The sequence below is a fragment of the Somniosus microcephalus genome, unplaced genomic scaffold (genome assembly GCF_052327205.1).
Source record: "Somniosus microcephalus isolate GS21.2 unplaced genomic scaffold, FLI_Smic_1.0 unresolved_chr1, whole genome shotgun sequence".
NCBI classification, from domain to species: Eukaryota; Metazoa; Chordata; class Chondrichthyes; order Squaliformes; family Somniosidae; genus Somniosus; species Somniosus microcephalus.
Genome location: NW_028225179.1, coordinates 53,899,941 through 53,921,650, shown reverse-complemented (window position 1 = coordinate 53,921,650; position 21,710 = coordinate 53,899,941). Strand labels below are relative to the sequence as shown.

The 21,710-nt window shown below is 45.7% G+C and overlaps 4 non-coding genes across 4 annotated transcripts; 3 read left to right on the top strand and 1 right to left on the bottom strand.

The window, feature by feature from the left end:
- The first annotated feature begins 624 nt into the window (after positions 1–624).
- trnat-cgu (transfer RNA threonine (anticodon CGU)) lies at positions 625–697 on the top strand. Its single transcript has one exon. It is a non-coding gene; the product is annotated as a tRNA-Thr (tRNA).
- Positions 698–9,724: 9,027 nt separating this feature from the next.
- Positions 9,725–9,798, bottom strand: trnat-agu (transfer RNA threonine (anticodon AGU)). The gene has a single exon. It is a non-coding gene; the product is annotated as a tRNA-Thr (tRNA).
- A 1,112-nt stretch (positions 9,799–10,910) lies between these two features.
- On the top strand, positions 10,911–10,994 carry trnat-ugu (transfer RNA threonine (anticodon UGU)). The gene has a single exon. It is a non-coding gene; the product is annotated as a tRNA-Thr (tRNA).
- Positions 10,995–16,678: 5,684 nt separating this feature from the next.
- Positions 16,679–16,762, top strand: trnas-uga (transfer RNA serine (anticodon UGA)). Its single transcript has one exon. It is a non-coding gene; the product is annotated as a tRNA-Ser (tRNA).
- Positions 16,763–21,710: the final 4,948 nt, after the last annotated feature.

The following is a 21,710-nucleotide window of genomic DNA, read 5'->3' as shown; positions in this document are numbered from 1 at the left end:
TGGCTCCTTGTTATTGACCTCTCTGCTAACTGAAATAGGTGCTTCCTATCCACTCTAGCTCGGCCCCTCATAATTTTATACACCTCAATTAAGTCTCCCCTCCGCCTCCCCTGTTCCAAAGAAAACAACTCCAGTCTGTCCAATCTTTCCTCAACGCCAACATTCTCCATTCCTGGCAACACCCAGAGGACAACAGAGGACTCAAACTGAATGTAATTGGAAAGAGCACCAGAGGGCAGATGAGGAAACATTTTTTTACATTGCGAGTTATTATAATCTGTAATGCTCTGCCTGAAATGGTGCTGGAAGCAGATTCAATAGTAACTTTCAAAAGGGAATTGGATAAATACTTGAATTGGAAAATTTTGCAGGGGTATGGGGAAAGAGCTGGGAATAATTGGATTGCTCTTTCAAGAGCACGACGGGGCAAATGGCCTCCTTCTGTGATGTATGATTCTCTAATTATCTGAAAGGTTTTATTGAAGGATTCATGTAAATGAGGCTGTTATTTGCCTGCTCCACTATCTCAGTTTATTTCTGTGCACAAGTGCCTGTTCTGTTTCAACCTCATTGAAATGATTCGGGGTTCGGTACTAATGAAGCTCAAGTTAAACTTTGACATATGGCGTAGTGGCCAAGTGGTAAGGCGTCGGTCTCGTAAACCGTAAGAGCATGGGTTCGACCCCCATCTACGCCTCAGGACATTTATCGCATTTAATTTGACATTTTTAATGTTTCTCCTTTTTATCTCTATCAAATACATTCATAACTTTGAACATTTCTTTCAACTCTCCTCTTGACATTCTTTGCTCTAAAGAGAAAAATCCCTGCTTCTCCAGTCTCTTTGCATAAATGAGGTCCCGCATCCCTGGTACCATTCCAATAAATCGATTCTGCACTCCCTCCAAGGCCTTGCCTTCTTTCGTAAAGTGTGGTGCCCAGAATTGAACGCAATACTCCAGGTGAGGCCTCACCAGTGCTTTATAAATGTTTAGCATAATTTCCTTGCTTTTATACTCTATTCAGCTATTAATAAAAGACAGGATCTCAAATCCGTTTACACAGCTTTCTCAACTTATCCCGCCACCTTCAATGATTTGTGTGCGCACACCCCATGTGTTCCAGTTCGTGCACCCTCTTTCAAATTGTACCATTTAGAGCTGGTTAATTAATTGCAGGGGAGAGCATTCTGAGTGGTTTCGGGGCCAGTGGTCTGCAGAGGGAGCCGATTAAACGAAATAATCGGCCCCATTAAAGTTCTACCATTTAGTTGACATTGTCTCTCCTCATTCTTCCGACCAAAATATATCACTTTGCACTTCTCTACGTTAACTTTATCTGCCATGTGTCTGCCCATTTCACCAGTCTCTTTCTCTTCATACTCCCCCTTTGTAGCTCTTACTATCTGCTTTGTGACCCTTTGCTGTTCTTTGTAACTTTCCCATTCACCAGGATCGCTGCAATGTTTTGCATTTGTGTTTGCTTCTCCTTTTATTTTAATGCGGTCTCTTACCTCTAGCCGCCCATGCCTATTTTTTGGCCAGTAAAATTCTTGCCCCTCAGATGTTTAAACTGATTCAATTTCATCTTAAATTATTTCAGAACACCTCCCACTTCTGTCGTTTTACTTGTGAACAGATTTGCCCAGTTTATTGTGGACAGGCTCTGTCTTGTTGAAGACGGCCTTGCCAAAACGTAGAATCTTTGTAGCTGCTTTGCATTTCTCCCTCTCAAACATTGCGGTGAACTCGAACATGTTATGATCACTATTAAATACAGTTTCACGTACGCTTAATCTGATGAATAAATCTGGCTTGTTACTCATTACTAAATCTAATATGGCATGCCCCCTTCTTGGTTCTCGGACATATCGTTGTAGAAAAGTATCCCGGACACACTTAAAAAACCTTTCTGATAAGTGCTAGTCTGCTTACCCCAATCTCTGTGAAAGTTAATATCCCCCATTAATACAACACTGCCTTTATGACGCGCTTGTCTAATTGCTGCATTTATACAATCTAGCACTTCAGACCAGCGACCAGGGAGCCTATACACAAATCCCACTGTCTTAATCGCTCAGTCTTAAATCGTTTCCTATTTCTTAATTCTAACCATAAATTCTCCACTGTCTGTTTACCTCTCGTTATATCCTCCTTAACATTGAATTGATTTCATCCTGAATCACTAAGGCTACTCCTCCCCCTGCACCATTTCCCTATCTTTCCTGTAGTCCTCCAGCAGCACCTCCGCCCCTTTGTATTCCCGCCATCTTGAGATTAAGGCTAATATTCCATGAACCTAGCATTTTTTTGTACGTGTCCGGTAGTTTGAAGTAACTACTCTACGTGGACTATTAAATCTCTCTGCTCCTCCACAGTTCCTAACTATTTGCCATTTTGAAATTACTCTAATCCACCCGTCAGCCACAGTTTTGCCGATTCACTTAAAGTATAAATGTTCCCTTGCAAATTTCTGCTTCCATCTACACTACTTACTGTGCTGCCTAACCTGGTGCCGTCAGCAAACTTGGACATACGATGGAAGTCATCGAACTGTGAAAGAGTGCTCAGAATGGGAATCGAACTTTGGGCTGGCGTGAAAGGGCGTTGGTATTCGGAATGTACAAAATACAGTCCCCAATGCTCCGCTTATCTGCAGCAGACCGAACGTAATTCGTAATATATGTTCGATCCTTATTGGTTGCTGTAACCTGATGCTGTAGCTCGGTGAATCATTGTTTCAATATGGAAAGGGTTTTGCCTCTGTGGGACAATCAGTTAACACGGTCGGCCGTGAGCTCAAAAATTAATGGTTCGACGAACGATCGGGTAATCTTTACATTATTGGCTCACAGTTTCAGATTTCAATGTGTGTTTTGACTGAAAGGAAATGTGCTACAAACATTGCCAGCTGGGCAGAGCTGACGTTCCCACCATTAACCCTGTGATCGGAAGCAGGCACATCAAAAATATGTAAAAGCCTGAGATTGGCTTCACGGAAATCAGATTTCATCTTAGCAGACAAGTCTCCGAAAGGCCAATGGGAGGCTGTACTGGTTGCAAGAGAGCTGGTTAGCTGTGACATGCATATTTCCGCAGTGAGCCAGACCAGACTCTATCCAGGTTTCCACAATGAAAGTCACACCGTTTATTTTGGAAAAGCAAAATGATACTTACATCCTGACTGGTTTCAGTTGATATTTGAGAGATCATTATAAGATCCTGCAGGGCTGCCTCGGTTAATAACAACTGTCCGAAGCTGCATTTCAGACATGCCATCAAATCCATCGTTTTGTTGCCGTTTTCCAGAACCCCGAATGAGTGAGGGCGCGAAAAGCAGCTCTCTTCAACCACCCGCTGCTGGCAAGAAGCCGCGAATTAGGCCTCAGTCAGCGCATTACAGCCCATCTCTGGTGAACACGATACCACTGAAGCAGAGTTGTGCACAACTTTGCATCTCTCGCCTATAGGTGACGTTGTGGAGGTCGATATTATAGAATGGTAGAATATTACAGCACAGAAGTGGGCATTCGGCCCATCGTGCCTGTGCCGGCTCTTTGAAAGAGCGAAACAATTAATCCCACTCCCCTGCAATTTCACCATAGCCCAGTATTTTTTTCAAGTAGTTATCATATTACATTTTCAAAGTTACGATTGAATCTGCTTCCACTATCCTTTCAGGCAGTGCATTACAGATCTTAAATATCGCTGCGTATTAATGTTTCCTCATCTCTAAACATAACAGAAGTCTTTCATCCCTTGTGCCATTCTAGTAAATCTCTACTGCAGACTCTCTGAGGCCTTTACATCCTTCCTCACTGTGGTGCCCAGAATTTGCCACACTACTCAACCTTATGCCTAAATGATGTTTTATGAAGTTTGAGCATAGATTCCTTGCTTTTGTTCTCTATTTCCCTGTTTATAATATCAAGGATCCCGAATGCCGAATACTGTCCTGCTGAATGTTTAAAATGTTGCCAACCCATCAGCAAACTTTGAAATTTGCTCCCGATACCCAAGTCCAGGTCATTTATATATAACAGGAAAAGTGATGGTGCTAATACCCACCCCTGGGGGACCCTACTGCAGCGAAGGCAGCGCATTGCTGTCCATCCTTGGGAAGCAAGATACAATATGGCCTGGCGAAGCCTCCTCATACACCGAGCACAGCGACATAAAATCCGTGGAGATTGAATCCAGGTCAATCGGCCTTCCAGCAACAGTTGGCGAGGACCGAATGAAATGAAACGTTTTACTTGCCTCAGTGAGGAAATCACTGGATAATGTTACAGGAAAAAAACAGAAAATGCTGGAAATACTCAGCAGGTCAGCCAGCATCTGTGAAGAGAGAACCAGAGTTAACGTTTCGTCAGAACTGGAAAAAAGCAGGCGAAAGAACAGATTTTAAAGCAAGTGTAGGTGCTGGGAAAGGGGGAGGGAATGAAAGAACAACAAGGATGGTCTGTGATAGGATAGGAGGCAGTAGAGGGTAAGAGACATTAACCGATATTCAAGGCAAAAGGAGCTGGTAATGGGGCAGCTTAAGAAACAAAAGATGGCTCTAGATGAAGTGTAAATTGCCCTGACAGAAGGAAAGGCAGCTGCCATGTGGGAGAGAAGAAAATAAAACACAAATAAACAAAAAAGAAGTGTGGAAAAAAATATACATGCTAGGTGCCGATGTTATGGTCTGAAATTGTTGAACTCTATGTTGAGTCCAGAAGTCTGTAAAGAGCCTAATCAAAAGACGAAGTGCTGTTCTTCGAGCTTACTTTGAATTTCAGTGGAACAATGTAAGAGGCCTAGGACGGTGAGGTCTGAGCGGGAGTGCAGCGGAAAATGATAGTGACAGGCGACCGAAGCTCCGGGTCACCCTTACGGACTGAATGGAGGTGTTCTGCAAAAGGCCACCCAATCTGCGTTTGGTCTCCCCAGTGTAGAGAAGACCCCATCGTGAGCATCGAGTACACTATAGTAAATTGCAAGAAGTACAAGTAAATCGCTGTTTCACCTGGAAGTGATGTTTGGGGCCCCTGACAGTGGGAAGCAGGTGGTATAAGGGCATGCGTTGCATCTCCTGCGCTTGCACGGGAAGGTGACGGGTGAAGGGGAAGAGGTGATTGGGGTGATAGGGGAGTGGACCAGGGTATCGCGGAGGGAGCGGTCCCTTCAGAATGGTGAAAGGGGAGGTGAGGGGAAGATTTGTTTGGTGGTGGGATCACGCTGGAGGTGGCAGAAATGGTGGAGGATGATCCGTTGAATGTGGAGGCTGTTGGGGTGAAAGCGTAGGGGAACCCTATGGTGGTTGCAGGAGGGAGGGGCAGAGGTGAGGGCAGAAGTTCGGGAGATAGAACGGGCATGGCTAAGGGCCATGTCAACCACAGTAGAGGGGAATCCTCAGTTGAGGAAAAATGAAGACATGTCAGAGGAACTAGTGTGGAAGGGGGAATCGTCAGAGTAGATGTGGTGCAGATGGAGAAACTGGGAGAATGGAAGAGAGTCCTTACAGGAAGCCGGGTGTGAGGGAGTGTAGTCCAGGTAGTTGTGGGAGGAAGTGGGCTTATAGTGAATGTTTGTCAATAACCTATCCACAGAGATGTTGACTTAGAAGTCGAGGAAGGGAAGGGAAGAGTCAGAGATGGACCATGTGAAGGTGATGGACGGGTGGAAATGGGAAACAAAGTGAAGGAAATTTTCTTGTTCAGGGCGAGAGCAGGAAACAGCACCGATACAGTCATCAATGTTCCAGAAAAAGAGATGATGGAGGGGACGTGAGTAGGATTGGAACAGTAAGTCTGGATGACCAGTCGGTCTCAGGTGTTTAGGTCGGGGTTGCTCCTGGAGGTGTGGGCTCGCATCCCACTTCTGACGTTTAATCCTTTGTTTATATCGCACGATTTTGCGAGAGGTCATTTTTCGGCCCTTTTGATTATTGCTTCCAGAAAACGAAGCCGACTTCCATCCACGGCAGATTTGTTTTATTGGTTGTAAGTATGTATTGTGTTGGGAGTAAACAGAACAGGGCCCGTGGAATCAATCCATTATGCTCAAATTTGCAGTAATCCACGCAAGAAGTTATCGGACAGGACCGAAATCAGTTCACAACAATCTCCAACGGTTCTGGAAGAAGGTCACTGCAAACCACGATATTGATATCAAGCCTTTAAAGACATCAATTAATGTCTTTCTTAGCAATCAATTACCTGTGGTCCTTGTAAATATAATCGGATGTGTCCATGTTAGATAAAGATGTATTTGTGAGTTGCTGTTGTGCTGAATGTAAGTGATTTTGCGTCTCTGTAGTTTGCTGATATACTTAGCTGTGTCTGTATTATCTATATATATATAAAGCGGTCGATCTGTCTGTCCTTCTGTCTGTCTGTCCTTCTGTCTGTCTGTCCTTCTGTCTGTCCTCACGTGTGCGTCTGTCTGGTATGCGCTCGAAAGTTATAGAGCGTACCTACGCGTGCGTTACGTCAAAAGAAAGCTTACCTCTTCCAAAACGGTCTTAAGCGTATTTACGTTTCAGCCGGGCAAAAATCGCGCCCGCGGTACCCGAAAAACCTTCAACATTCCGCTCATTAGCATCTCATTATCCGCTCATTAGCGACAGAGTGACCTCGAGGTTTGGTGACCTGACGGTCGACCAATCGGTGCGTGTGTGGGCGGGCCTTATCGTTCTGAACTGAGGTGAGTAGCCGCCATCTTGCTTCCATTCTTTTTCCTGCTTTCTGCTTCTTTCTTTTCAAATATACATTTCCAGCAAAATAAAATTGTTTTATTAAATTGTTTTAAAAAAAACTAGACTCATTTGTAAGTATTTTCTCTAACCTGAAGATTCTTTTTCCTACCTTTCCCCGTTTTTGTTAGGCCTGAAAGCCTGGGCCTTTCTTGCACAGCCAGGCCCGAGCTAGGTAATTGTCCCACGGTTTCTGCTAAGCTCCTCACCAGCCCCCCCCCCGCGCCCCCCGGTGTCACGTTACCCGGGGCAACGGCGTCAGCCACGAGAGTCACGGTGCGCGCACAGCAGGAGCAGCTGAGACGTGGCGTCTCTCTGTTCCCCGCTCGGCTCGGGCGGGGGGTCGGCGGGGCTCTCGGGAGCGCGGATCTCGGCCGGGGCTTGGTGAGCAGGAAGGGTTACCCCGGCAACCGGGTCCGCCAGCCGTCTCTCACAGGCGCAATCGGCGGTCTTGAAGCCAGCTCGGGAGGGCGGGGCTCCGGAGGGCGGGGGGCCGGTGTTCGGAAGATCGGGTATCCGGAGATCGGTGGTGGGGTTGGTGGGGGGGTGCCAGGGTGAGCCTCGGGGGGGCAGGGATCAGGGGGCTCGGGAGTTCGGGGGGGCGAGCCTCGGGGATCAGGGGGCTCGGGAGTTTGGGGGGGGGCGAGCCTCGGGGATCAGGGGGCTCGGGGATTCTCCCCCTTTATCCTCCCCTTCCCCTTCCCCTCCCTCTCCCCCTCCCCCCCCTCCCCCTCCCCTTCCCCCTTCCCCCTCCCCTTACCCCTCCCCTTCCCCCCCTTCCCCCCTCCCCTTCCCCCCTCCCCTTCCCCCCCTTCCCCCCTCCCCTTCCCCCCTTCCCCCTCCCTTTCCCCCCTTCCCCCTCCCCTTCCCCCCTTCCCCCTCCCTTTCCCCCCTTCCCCCTCCCCTTCCCCCCTTCCCTCCCCCCTCCCCCCCTTGCCCCCTCCACTTCCCCCCCTTCCCCCCTCCACTTCCCCCCCTCCACTTCCCCCCTTCCCCCCTTCCCTCCCCCTCCCCTTCCCCCCCTCCCCTTCGCCCCCTCCCCTTCCCCCCTCCCCTTCCCCCCTCCCCTTCCCCCCTCTCTTTTCCCCCCTCTTCCCCCCAGTCGCTCTCTCTCTTCCCCCCAGTCGCTCTCCCTCTTCCCCCCAGTCACTCTCTCTCTTCCCCCCAGTCGCTCTCTCTCTCTCTTCCAACAACAACATTCCCTCGAAAAAGCCTCGGCACCGCCGGGCACTTCAGCTAGTTATTAATGTATTGGTGGGTGATCTGTGTCAGTTATAAATGTATTTCTGAGGTCTGAAAATGTCCAGTCCGGCACGATTCTACCTTCTCATTGCCCCACGTGGGGTACGGTGGACTATCTGTTCCATTCGGATTCAACATTTGTTTTTAGTAACTATGTTGACATTTAGAAATGTGATAATTATAAAAAAAACAACTCTTGTTCCACCAGCCTCTCTGACACCGCTTCCGCGTCACATAATCTCTCTGCTACCTCCCAAGTGTCCCTCAATCTTTCTGATACAACCTGAGTGTTCATTACCCAATCTGATATCTCCATAGCATTGCTCACCCTCGCTGATAGATCCTCAGTGTCTCTTACACTCTTTGAAACATCCGAAGCGTCCCTTACGCGCTCTGATACATCCTGAGAGTCTCTAACCTCCCTGATACCGCCACAGAGTCCACTACTCTCTCTGGTATCCACTCAAAGCCCTCATACCCCCTTGATACTATCTCAGGAACCCTTCAATTCCCTCACATCCTCTGAGCTGACCTTTGCTCTCGCAATCCCCTCTGAGAAACTTTTAGACTCCCTGATACCAGGTGCAAAGAGTGTTTTGAATGCCGTGGCTCAGGCCAATATGGGCGGAACCGGCTGACTTCACAGTGTGTGTAGGAAAGTTAAGTGGACTTTGTGTGTGAGAAGACCACCGAAACGTTTTGCTTGGAGCTCCGCTCTTGAGGCAAGTTTTGTGTTGTCAGGTAAACTGCTACAGTGAAAGCACAAAATTAAAAACAGAAAAAGCTGGAAATATTCAGCAGCTCAGGCAGCATCTGTGAAGAAATATTCATTTTACCAGGACATCACTGCCCACTGTGACTGATACTTCACGTGGGTCATAACTTACAATTTCAACACCTCCGTGCAAGGAACAGTTTGGGCGGGAATGAGGTCCTTGCTGATTTGAGAAAATAGAGCGAGGCAGCAAAACAAAACTCCCCACTGCGGATTGGGCAAAGATGGCACTCAGATGCAGGAGCCTTGGATGTGTTGAAGTAATGAAAAAAAATCTAGTCTGAAATGCAACAACGCTAGAACTCGAAACCCTGCGTGCAGAGCGGAGTCGCTTAACTGTCCACCTGCTTAACCTCTCAACCACCGCGCCCCGTAAACACAGCACAGAGAGATCTTTTCTTTCCTTCTTTCTCAATGCAAATCCCTGGACCCAAAGCAAAAGCAACAGGAAAGTCAGCTTTCAGTTGTCAGTCCCCAGCTTCAGAAATGAGATAGCAATGACGTGCTAGCGTGGCTGAGCGTTCCAAGGCGCTGGATTTAATTTTCAGTCTTTTCAGGGGAGTGGATTCAAATCCCACCGCTGCCACAATTATGTTTATTTTCGGGTTTTACCAAAGAAATGCTCGCTGCAAAGTTCAAAATAAAAATATATGATATTGGAAGCATTGATTGGGTCAAGCAGCATCTAGTGAGTCATACTCTTCATCAACAATCCCTTTATTAAGCGGTATCGTGCGTGGCAATGCTATTCTTTTTATTCCCTCCTGGAATGTGAGCATCGCTGACAAGGCCAGCACTTATTGCCCATCCCTCATTGGCCTTGAGAAGGGGGTGGTGAAATTCAACGCAGGCCTCGCAGCCACTGGAGCCTTCATCCAGAATGGGAACTGGTGCAGGCACAGTTACTTTTAAAAGAATTGTAGCCTTTTCACACGAGAAGAAACTCACCCCTGGAGATTCTATAAAAACAGGCCCCGCTGGGAATCGAACCCAGGATCTCCTGTTTACTAGACAGACGCTTTGACCAGCTAAGCCACGGGACCCAATGCTGGCGCAATTTCTCGCCCCCACTCACTGATGTCTATCAGCTTCCGGTCGCAGTCTTCTGGACTCTCAGGCCGTTTCTTATTTCTCCAGCTCTCTTGTCTATTCCGCCATATGTCCCATTGCTCTCTGTATCTCCCGCTTAATTTATCTCAGTGTCAATCTGTGAGGTGATTCTGAATGATTACCCTATGTTTGTGTCTTATATGAAATAAATGGGGGGATCAGACAACTCTTCCTCTGACACTGGGGAACAAATAAGCCAACAGTTATAACACGATATTGTTTACTGTGATGCAGCAAATACAATATTTCATCTTAAAAGTTTCAGTTTCAATTCTGGGCAAAAGAAACTGTGACTCCAACGTGTTTCCAATAGCCTGCCTTTTAATCTGACGTCACAAACGCCACCATTGCACCTCAAGGTGATTCATAACTAATAAACAGAGAAGTCAAGCACTGAAAGAGTATTTGTCGAAAGGGTTGTGAGACTGTGGAATGCACTGGCCCAGCAAGCAGCAGATTTAAAACAAGGTTTATAAATCGGCAGCCTGTGGGAGGAAGGGGGCAGAGAGGCAAGAGAGACACAGGAAAGATCAACTTGGAAACTATTGACCCCGAATCTACTTTAAATCCCCCCACTGCATATCAACCCATTTAATGTCAGATTCACAAATTGATGCATGTGAGCAATTTAGGACATTTATCGCTGTCTCTGGTCTAAAATAACTGCTTTATTATTTGCTCCCACCCGCTGTGTTTAGGCTCTAACCTGAATATTTATCTCCGACCTAGAATCAGTTTGTAATCTGGAGACAAGGTTTCTGCAGGCGGCGGGCAGGGAGCAGAGGCTGTGACTGATCTGAGTCATGTGGGAGCAGAACACAATGTTTCTGCTGTTTATTTTCATTACCCTGCAGAATATACCATACTGTTCTCAACATCTTACATACCGTTAAATATAGGAAGTTTTCTTTTATTGTAATGATCGCTGCGATTCTTCTGGACTTGCTGAATTTGCAGCAAATTAAATATCACGAAACCGTCATCGCCAACAATAAACAGGGTCAGCGATTTGAGAATTTAGTATCTTGGAGCCGACATTTCTGCGGCTGCGATGGCCGAGTGGTTAAGGCGTTGGATTTGTAAATCCAATGAGATTTTCCCCGCACAGGTTCGAGCCCTGCTCCCAGCGGGATTTCTCATTATGATAATTAATTACTTCAAATAAATTATTTTCTTCAATCTGCTCCCTCTGGGAGGATTTTGGAATTTTCAATGCCGGCTTTAAGAAACTAAAGGATTGTCGAGACAACTGGATCACTTACTTCAAGAAGGTTTGCTGACCGAATTCCAAAAGTTATCTGCAGATTGTCTGGAAGCTCCAGATAAGGAGGCCTCGACAGTCTCTGAGGTACCTTCCCATACACTCGCTGCTGTCCGGTAGCATCAGTCTGTGTAACCATGGGAGAGAGAGAATGAAAAGTCACTGGAAGGCATGTTTCTATCAGCAGCAATGTTACAAGAGCAGCCATTCTAAAGTGAAAAGCAGAACACATTCCAGGAGACAGGCCAGGAGACAGACAAACGGAGTGGAGATCTGGAAGACTGACCAGAAAAATAACAAGGAGGACACCAACTCATAATTCATCTCTCCCTCTCCCGAAGCAGAAGAATTGAACATTCTGAGTTCTGAGTTGCACCACTGACGTTGTACAAGTCTCTCTCTGTAAAACTTGTATTATTATGTCAATAAAACGATTTGTTTGAAAAGTTTGAAGCTTCATTTCCCAAGGAATTTTCTGGATCGGGCTGCATTGGTTCCGAAGGCCGGCTCTGCTTTCGCAGAGCTTGACTGTCGGGAGGTCCCGCAGGTCGAAATGTATCGACTGGTTTCAAAGCACCAACTCAGATTGGGGCGTATGGGACATGTGGCCCAGGAAGAGTGGTGGTAGCAGAGCACACTTAGCAGTTTAAGTGGCTGAAAGTGAATGTTAGATTAAGGAAATACCGCAGGAAAATTATAATGAAATTGAAGGGGGAAAGTAAAGGAGAGCTATTGATTGTGGAAGGAAGAAAAGTCTGCGTTATGTTTCGGTTTGGAGCCGAAGTTGCTGCGGCCAGAATGCAGATTATTAATCACTATACGAGCACGGCACCACACATCAACAACTGGAGCTCTGCAAAGTATCGCATGGCACTGCTTAGGAAACATGGATTTTTGGTGAAGAGTCCAAAATCAGCACCGCCAGAAATACCGAAGCGGTGAAATTCAACGCAGGCCTCGCAGCCACTGGAGCCTTCATCCAGAATGGGAACTGGTGCAGGCACAGTCACATTTAAAAGAATTGTAGGCTTTTCACACGAGAAGATACTCACCCCTGGAGATTCTATAAAAATTGGCCCCGCTGGGAATCGAACTCAGGATCTCATGTATACCAGACAGACGCTTTGACCAGCTAAGACCACGGTACCGTATGCTGGACGCAATTCCTCGCCCCCGCTCACTGATGTCTAGCAGCTTCCGGTCACTGTCTTCTAGACTCTCAGGCCGTTTCTTATTTCTCCAGCTCTCTTGTCCATTCCGCCATATGTCCCATTGCTCTCTGTATCTCCCGCTTAATTTATCTCAGTGTCAATCTGTGAGGTGATTCTGAATGATTACCCTATGTTTGTGTCTTATATGAAATAAATGGGGGGATCTGACAACTCTTCCTCTGACACTGGTTAACAAATAAGCCAACAGTTGTAACACGATATTGTTTACTGTGATGCAGCAAATACAATATTCCAGCTTAAAAGTTTCAGTTTCAATTCTGTGCAAAAGAATAGCCTGCCTTTTAATCTGCCGTCACAAACGCCACCATTGCACCTCAAGGTGATTCATAAATAATAAGCAGAGAAGTCAAGCACTGAAAGGGTATTGGTAGAAACGGTTGTGAGACTGTGGAATGCACTGGCCCAGCAAGCAGCAGATTTAAAACAAGGTTTAAAAACCGGCAGCCTGTGGGAGGAAGGGGGCAGAGAGACAAGAGAGACACAGGAAAGATCAACTTGGAAACTATTGGCCCCGAATCTACTTTAAACCCCCCACTGTATTTCAACCCATATAATGTCAGATTCACAAATTGATGCATGTGGGCAATATAGGACATTTATCGCTGTCTCTGGTCTATAATAACTGCTTTATTATTTGATCCCACCCGCTGTGTTTAGGCTCTACCCTGAATATTTATCTCCGACCGAGAATCAGTTTGTAATCTGGAGACAAGGTTTCTGCAGCCGGCGGGCAGGGAGCAGAGGCGGTGGCTGATCTGTGTCATGTGGGAGCAGAACACAATGTTTCTGCTGTTTATTTTCATTACCCTGCAGAATATTCCATACTGTTCTCAACATCTTACATACCGTTAAATATCGGAAGTTTTTTTTTATTGTAATGATCGCTGCGATTCTTCTGGACTTGCTGAATTTGCAGCAAATTAAATATCACGAAACCGTCATCGCCAACAATAAACAGGGTCAGCGATTTGAGAATTTATTATCTTGTAGCCGATATTTTCGCAGCTGCGATGGCCGAGTGGTTAAGGCGTTGGACTTGAAATCCAGTGGGGTTTTCCCGCGCAATTCGAGCCCTGCTCGCAGCGCGTTTTCTCATTATGATAATTCATTACTTCAAAAAGTTTATTTTCTTCAATCTGCTCCCTCTGGGAGGATTTTGGATTTTTCAATGCCGGTTTTAAGGAAGCTAAAGGATTGCCGAGACAACTGGATCACTTACTTCCAGAAGGTTTCCTGACTGAATTCCAAAAGTTTTCTGCAGAATGTCTGGAAGCTCCAGATGAGGAGGCCTCGACTGTCTCTGAGGTCCCTTCACATACACTCGGTGCTGTCCGGTAGCATCAGTCTATGTAACCGTGGGAGAGAGAGAATGGAAAGTCACTGGAAGGCATGTTTCTGTCAGCAGCAATGGTACAAGAGCAGCCATTCTAAAGTGAAAAGCAGAACACATTCCAGGAGACAGTCCAGGAGACAGACAAACGGAGTGGAGATCTGGAAGACTGACCAGAAAAAAAACAAGGAGGACACCAACTCATAATTCATCTCTCCCTCTCCCGAAGCAGAAGAATTGAACATTCTGAGTTTTGAGTTGCACCACTGAGGTTGTACAAGTCTCTCTCTGTAAAACTAGTATTATTATGTCAATAAAACGATTTGTTTGAAAAGTTTGAAGCTTCATTTCCCAAGGAATTTTCTGAATCGGGCTGCATTGGTTCCGAAGGCCGGCTCTGCTTTCGCAGAGCTTGACTGTCGGGAGGTCTCGCAGGTCTAAATGTATCGACTGGTTTCAAAGCACCAACTCAGATTGGGGCGTATGGGACATGTGGCCCAGGAAGAGTGGTGGTAGCAGAGCACACTTAGCAGTTTAAGTGGCTGAAAGTGAATGTTAGATTAAGGAAATACCGCAGGAAAATTATAATGAAATTGAAGGGGGAAAGTAAAGGAGAGCTATTGATTGTGGAAGGAAGAAAATCTGCGTTATGTTTCGGTTTGGAGCCGAAGTTGCTGCGGCCAGAATGCAGATTATTAATCACTATACGAGCACGGCACCACACATCAACAACTGGAGCTCTGCAAAGTATCGCATGGCACTGCTTTGGAAACATGGATTTTTGATGAAGAGTCCAAAATCAGCACCGCCAGAAATACAGAAGCGGTGAAATTCAACGGAGGCCTCGCAGCCACTGGAGCCTTCATCCAGAATGGGAACTGGTGCAGGCACAGTTACATTTAAAAGAATTGTAGCCTTTTCACACGAGAAGAAACTCACCCCTGGAGATTCTATAAAAATAGGCCCCGCTGGGAATCGAACCAGGATCTCCTGTTTACTAGACAGACGCTTTGCCCAGCTAAGCCACGGGACCGAATACTGGCGCAATTTCTCGCCCGCACTCACTGATGTCTATCAGCTTGCAGTAACTGTCTTCTGGACTCTCAGGCCGTTTCTTATTTCTCCAGCTCTCTTGTCCATTCCGCCATATGTCCCATTGCTCTCTGTATCTCCCGCTTAATTTATCTCAGTGTCAATCTGTGAGGTGATTCTGAATGATTACCCTATGTTTGTGTCTTATCTATATATATAAATCGGTACTTCTGTCTGTCATTCTGTCTGTCATTCTGTCTGTCATTCTGTCATCGCCTGTGCGTCTGTCGGGCTATGCGTTCGAAAGTTACAGGGCGTACCTACGCGCACGTTACCTCCAAAGAAAGCTTACGCTTCAGAGACGGTTTTAAGCGTATTTACTTTTCAGTCGGACGAAAAGTGTTCGCGCCTTATGCAAAAAACCTTCAGCAAAAATCCTTCAAAATTAAACTCATTATCTGCTGGCATTGATTGACTGACATCAAGGTTCCACCAATCCTGTTCCGTCACGATTGACCAATCCTACAGTACGGTCCCCTGATGGTTGGCCAATCGGTGTGTGTGTGGGCGGGACTATTCGTTTTCATCTCGGGGATGTGGCAGCCATTCTTTCACTAAGCTTCCAGCTCAAATTACTTCAGCTTCCAGCTATAACAACTTTCAAAGTTAGTATCTCTTTTAAAACTAACATAAGATTTACCAAAAACGTTTTATAAGTACTTTCACTTTCATTTTTCAACCTTTTAAAAGGTAGACATACAGGGACACAGACAGGGCCCTAAGCCTGCCACTCGATTTAAAATGTTGCCCAGCACCAGATTCACAAAAGGACACAGACAGGGCCCCAAAGCCATAAGTAGTTTCACTTTCATTTTGCAAGCTTTTAAAAGGTAGACAGACAGGGACACACACAGGGCCCTAAAGCCTGCCACTCGATTTAAAATGTTGCCCAGCACCAGATTCACAAAGGGACACAGACAGGGCCCCAAAGCCTGGCACTCGATTTAAACCGCCTGCCCCAAAACAGCCCCGGCAACGTCGGGCTCCCCAGCTAGTATGAAATAAATGGGGGGATCAGACAACTCTTCCTCTGACACTGGGGAACAAATAAGCCAACAGTTATACCACGATATTGTTTACTGTGATGCAGCAAATACAATATTCCAGCTTAAAAGTTTCAGTTTCAATTCTGTGCAAAAGAAACTGTGACTCCAACGTGTTTCCAATAGCCTGCCTTTTAATCTGACGTCACAATCGCCACCATTGCACCTCAAGGTGATTCATAACTAATAAGCAGAGAAGTCAAGCACTGAAAGGGTATTTGTAGAAAGGGTTGTGAGACTGTGGAATGCACTGGTCCAGCAAGCAGCAGATTTAAAACAAGGTTTAAAAACCGGCAGCCTGTGGGAGGAAGGGGGCAGAGAGGCAAGAGAGACACAGGAAAGATCAGCTTGGAAATTATTGACCCCGAATCTACTTTTAATCCCCCCATTGTATTTAAACCCATTTAATGTCAGATTCACAAATTGATGCATGCGAGCAATATCGGACATTTATCGCTGTCTCTGGTCTAAAATAACTGCTTTATTATTTGATCCCACCCGCTGCGTTTAGGCTCTACCCTGAATATTTATCTCCGACCTAGAATCAGTTTGCAATCTGGAGACAAGGTTTCTGCAGCCGGCGGGCAGGGAGCAGAGGCTGTGGCTGATCTGTGTCATGAGGGAGCAGAACACAATGTTTCTGCTGTTTATTTTCATTACCCTGCAGAATATTCCATACTGTTCTCAACATCTTACATACCGTTAAATATCGGAAGTTTTCTTTTATTGTAATGATCGCTGCGATTCTTCTGGACTTGCTGAATTTGCAGCAAATTAAATATCACGAAACCGTCATCGCCAACAATAAACAGGGTCAGCGATTTGAGAACTTAGTATCTTGGAGCCGACCTTTTCGCTGTGCGATGGCCGCGTGGTTGAGGCGTTGGACTTGAAATCCAATGGGGTTTACCCGCGCAGGTTCGAGCCCTGCTCGCAGCGGGCTATCTCATTATGATAACTAACTACTTCAAATAATTTATTTTCTTCAATCTGCTCCCTCTTGGAGGATTTGGGAATTTCCAATGCCGGTTTTAAGGAAACTAAAGGATCGCCGAGACAACATGATCACTTACTTCAAGAAGGTTTGCTGACCGAATTCCAAAAGTTATCTGCAGATTGTCTGGAAGCTCCAGATAAGGAGGCCTCGACAGTCTCTGAGGTACCTTCCCATACACTCGCTGCTGTCCGGTAGCATCAGTCTGTGTAACCATGTGAGAGAGAGAATGGAAAGTCACTGGAAGGCATGTTTCTGTCAGCAGCAATGTTACAAGAGCAGCCATTCTAAAGTAAAAAGCAGCACACATTCCAGGAGATAGGCCAGGAGACAGACAAACGGAGTGGAGATCTGGAAGACTGACCAGAAAAAAAACAAGGAGGACACCAACTCATAATTCATCTCTCCCTCTCCCGAAGCAGAAGAATTGAACATTCTGAGTTCTGAGTTGCACCACTGACGTTGTACAAGTCTCTCTCTGTAAAACTTGTATTATTATGTCAATAAAACGATTTGTTTGAAAAGTTTGAAGCTTCATTTCCCAAGGAATTTTCTGAATCGGGCTGCATTGGATCCGAAGGCCGGCTCTGCTTTCGCAGAGCTTGACTGTCGGGAGGTCCCGCAGGTCGAAATGTATCGACTGGTTTCAAAGCACCAACTCAGATTGGGGCGTATGGGACATGTGGCCCAGGAAGAGTGGTGGTAGCAGAGCACACTTAGCAGTTTAAGTGGCTGAAAGTGAATGTTAGATTAAGGAAATACCGCAGGAAAATTATAATGAAATTGAAGGGGGAAAGCAAAGGAGAGCTATTGATTGTGGAAGGAAGAAAAGTCTGCGTTATGTTTCGGTTTGGAGCCGAAGTTGCTGCGGCCAGAATGCAGATTATTAATCACTATACGAGCACGGCACCACACATCAACAACTGGAGCTCTACAAAGTATCGCATGGCACTGCTTGGGAAACATGGATTTTTGGTGAAGAGTCCAAAATCAGCTCCGCCAGAAATACTGAAGCGGTGAAATTCGACCCAGGCCTCGCAGCGACTGGAGCCTTCATCCAGAATGGGAACTGGTGCAGACACAGTTAAATTTAAAAGAATTGTAGCCTTTTCACACAAGAAGAAACTCACCCCTGGAGATTCATTAAAGAAAGGACCTGCTGGGAATCGAACCCAGGATCTCCTCTTCAATTAGACAGACGCTTTGACCAGCTAAGCCACGGGGTAGACTGCTGACACAACTTCTCGCCACCACTCACTGATGTCTATCAGTTTCCGGTCACTGTCTTCTGGACTCTCAGGCCTTTTCTTATTTCTCCAGCTCTCTTGTCCATTTCGCCATGTGTCCCATTGCTGTCTGTATCTCCCGCTTAATTTATCTCAGTGTCAATCTGTGAGGTGATTCTGAATGTTTGTGTCTTATATGAAATAAATGGGGTGATCAGACAACTCTTCCTCTGACACTGGGGAACAAATAAGCCAACAGTTATAACACGATTTTGTTTATTGTGCTGCAGCAAATACAATATTCCATCTTAAAAGTTTCAGTTTCAATTCTGTGCAAAAGAAACTGTGACTCCAACGTGTTTCCAGTAGGCTGCCTTTTAATCTGACGTCACAAATGCCACCATTGCACCTCAAGGTGATTCCTAACTAATAAACATAGAAGTAAAGCATTGAAAGGGTATTTGTAGAAAGGGTTGTGAGACTGTGGAATGCATTGGCCGAGCAAGCAGCAGATTTAAAACAAGATTTAAAAACCGGCAGCCTGTGGGAGGAAGGCGGCAGAGAGGCAAGCGAGACACAGGAAAGATCAACTTGGAAACTATTGGCCTCGAATCTACTGTAAATACCCCCACTGTATTTAAACCCATTTAATGTCAGGTTCACACATTGATGCATGTGAGCAATATAGGACATTTATCGCTGCCTCTGGTCTAAAATAAATGCTTTATTATTTGATCCCACCCGCTGTGTTTAGGCTGTACCCTGAATATTGATCTCCGACCTAGAATCAGTTTGTAATCTGGAGACAATGTTTCTGCAGCAGGCGGGCAGGGAGCACAGGCTGTGGTTGACCTGTGTCATGTGGGAGCAGAAGTACGACGCCAACGTTAAAAAGGGGCTCACGAGGGACCTTTCGCAAATTTCAATCTACAATCCCTCAAGCGAGATTCATACCCATTCACTGAAGTGTCACTCTGTCTGGAATACAGACCGAATCAACTGATTATCAAATGTATATTCAAATAGGTTTGTCATGTGTTGTCCATTGCATTTTGACTGATTCAGGTAAGCAGAGTATTGGAGACAGCAGTTTTGCATTCCCAATACCAATGCTCTGTCACGCGTGCCCGCAGTTCCATTTCCATTCCAAACCGTCTTTTTACTGTCAATGATTTGCCCGGAATGTGCTTGGAGAAGTGTTAGAATCGCAGTACAGCCCTTCTCAATGTCGCTTCCTCTAAATTTCCGCTGATGATTTTCACCAGTGTAAGATTCATCAGCTTGAGCTACTGTTTAATTTGTTCTCGGCATTAACTGTGCTGATCCTTTAACTTGTCCCACTGCACGTCATCTCCAAATTTGTCGATTGTACCTCGAGGGCACTTTTCATACGTAAATCTGCAACATCTGCCAGAGAACGATTCAGGTTCAGCTGTTCCAAAACAATGAGTCGGTCATATTACCTACACGCTACAGATGTAAACCTCTGCGCTCCTCTGCTTCAATGATATCTTGTTACGCAGCGATGGGCAGTTTACGCTCTCTGAGGTTGCAATTGCTGCTTTCCACCAGCAGAGGGCGCTTGGAGAGAGCGGGGCCGGACAGGCGGCCTGAATGTTGCTGCTGTCGCGGCCACACTCACTCTGGGAGCTGGGGAACAGCAAACAAACTCATGGGTTTGTTACCGCATCTGAAATGCAGCTCCTAACTGTTGCTATTGACCGAGGCATCGTTGCAGGATCCTGTAATGATCTCTCACACTGTCGATATCTCTGTAGAGTTTAATTGTGTACAGAACTCTTGTCCATTTCGCCATGTGTCTCATTGCTATCTGTATCTACCGCTTTGTTTATATCTGTGTCAATCTGTGAGGTGATTCTGAATGATTACCCTGTGTTTGTGTCTTACATGAAATAAATGAGGAGATCAGACCATCCTTCCTCTGACACTGGGGAGCTAATGAGCCAGCCTTTATAACAAGATATGTTTTATTGTGATGCAGCAAATACAATAATCCATCTTGAAAGATTCCGGTTCAATTCTGTGCAAAAGAAACTGTGACCCCAACGTGTTTCCAAATCGCCGCCTTTTAATTTGACGTCAGAAACGCCACCATTGCAACTCAAGGTGCTTCATAACTAATAAACAGAGAAGTCAAGCAGTGAAAGGGTATTTGTAAAAAGGCTTGTGGGACTGTGGAATGCTCTGGCCCAGAGAAGCAGAAATAAAACAAGGTTTAAAAACCGTCAGCGTGTGGGAGGAAGGGGAGAGTGAAATAACGAGCCACAGGTAAGATCACCTTAGAAAGCATTGGCTCAGAATCTGCTTTAAATCCCCCTACTGTATTGAAACACATTTAATGTCATATTCACACATTGATGCATTGAGATTTAACGCTGTCTCTGATCTAAAATATCTGCTTTATGTATGTGAAATTCTCATTGCCGAGATTAGACAATCAGTGCAAGGTTAGTGGTTCTTTGGTCAAGGGGTGTGGTTGTCATTTTGGGAATTCACATCAATTAAAATGCAAGAGGTACCGGGTTCAAATTCTGGACGCGCCCCAACATTTTAATAGAACCACTTTCCTCGGCCTGGAGACATTCCACAAATCTTCAAATAATAACTGCCAGAAAAACAGCTTGTGTTCAGTACATCGCAATAAAACGGCAATTTTATTCTTTAAAGCAGGAATTCCGTCCCAGAAGTGCTGAAACTGTGAGGTCAATGTGTAAGTCTGTTTGTTTCCAGAAGCCTGCTCCATATTTTCCACATTGTCAATCTGGGAGCTCGGCAGGACATGCGGTAAAGGGGACTTTATTAAAGGTTGTTTCTACCATTTGGAAACAGAAATACTGAACTAACGAGCCACAGGTAAGATCACCTTAGAAACCATTGGCTCCGAATCTGCTTTAAATCCCCCTACTGTATTTTGTATCAGTCTTTACAGTAGAGGACGCTAAAAATATCCCAACACTGGACAAACAGGGGGCAATGGGGGGGGGGGAGCTAAACACGATTAAAATCACTAAGGAGATGGTACTCAGTAAAATAATGGGACTTAAGGCGGATAAATCCCCCGGACCTGATGGCCTACATCCTAGGGTCTTGAGAGAAGTGGCGGTAGGGATTGTGGATGTATCGGTGATTATTTTCCAGATCTCCCTGGACTCAGGAAAGGTCCCAGCAGATTAGAAAACTGCTAATGTAACACCCTTATTTAAGAAGGGAAGTAGACAAAAAGCTGGAAACTATAGACCAGTTAGCCTAACATCTGTGGTTGGCAAAATGTTGGAGTCCATTATTAAGGCAACAGTAACAGAGCATTTGCATAAACATAATTTAATAGGACAGAGTCAGCATGGTTTTACGAAGCGGAAGTCATGTTTGAGCAATTTGCTCGAATTCTTTGAGGATGTAACATACAGGGTGGATAAAGGGGAACCAGTGGATGTAGTGTATTTGGACTTCCAAAAGGCACTTGACAAGGTTCCACACAAAAGATTACTGATCAAGATAAAAAAAATCACGGGGTTGGGGGTAATATACTGGCATGGGTGGAAGATTTGCTATCTAACAGAAAACAAAGAGTTGGTATAAATGGTTCGTTCTCGGGCTCGCAATCAGTAACAAGTGGTGTTCCGCAGGGGTCAGTGCTGGGACCCCA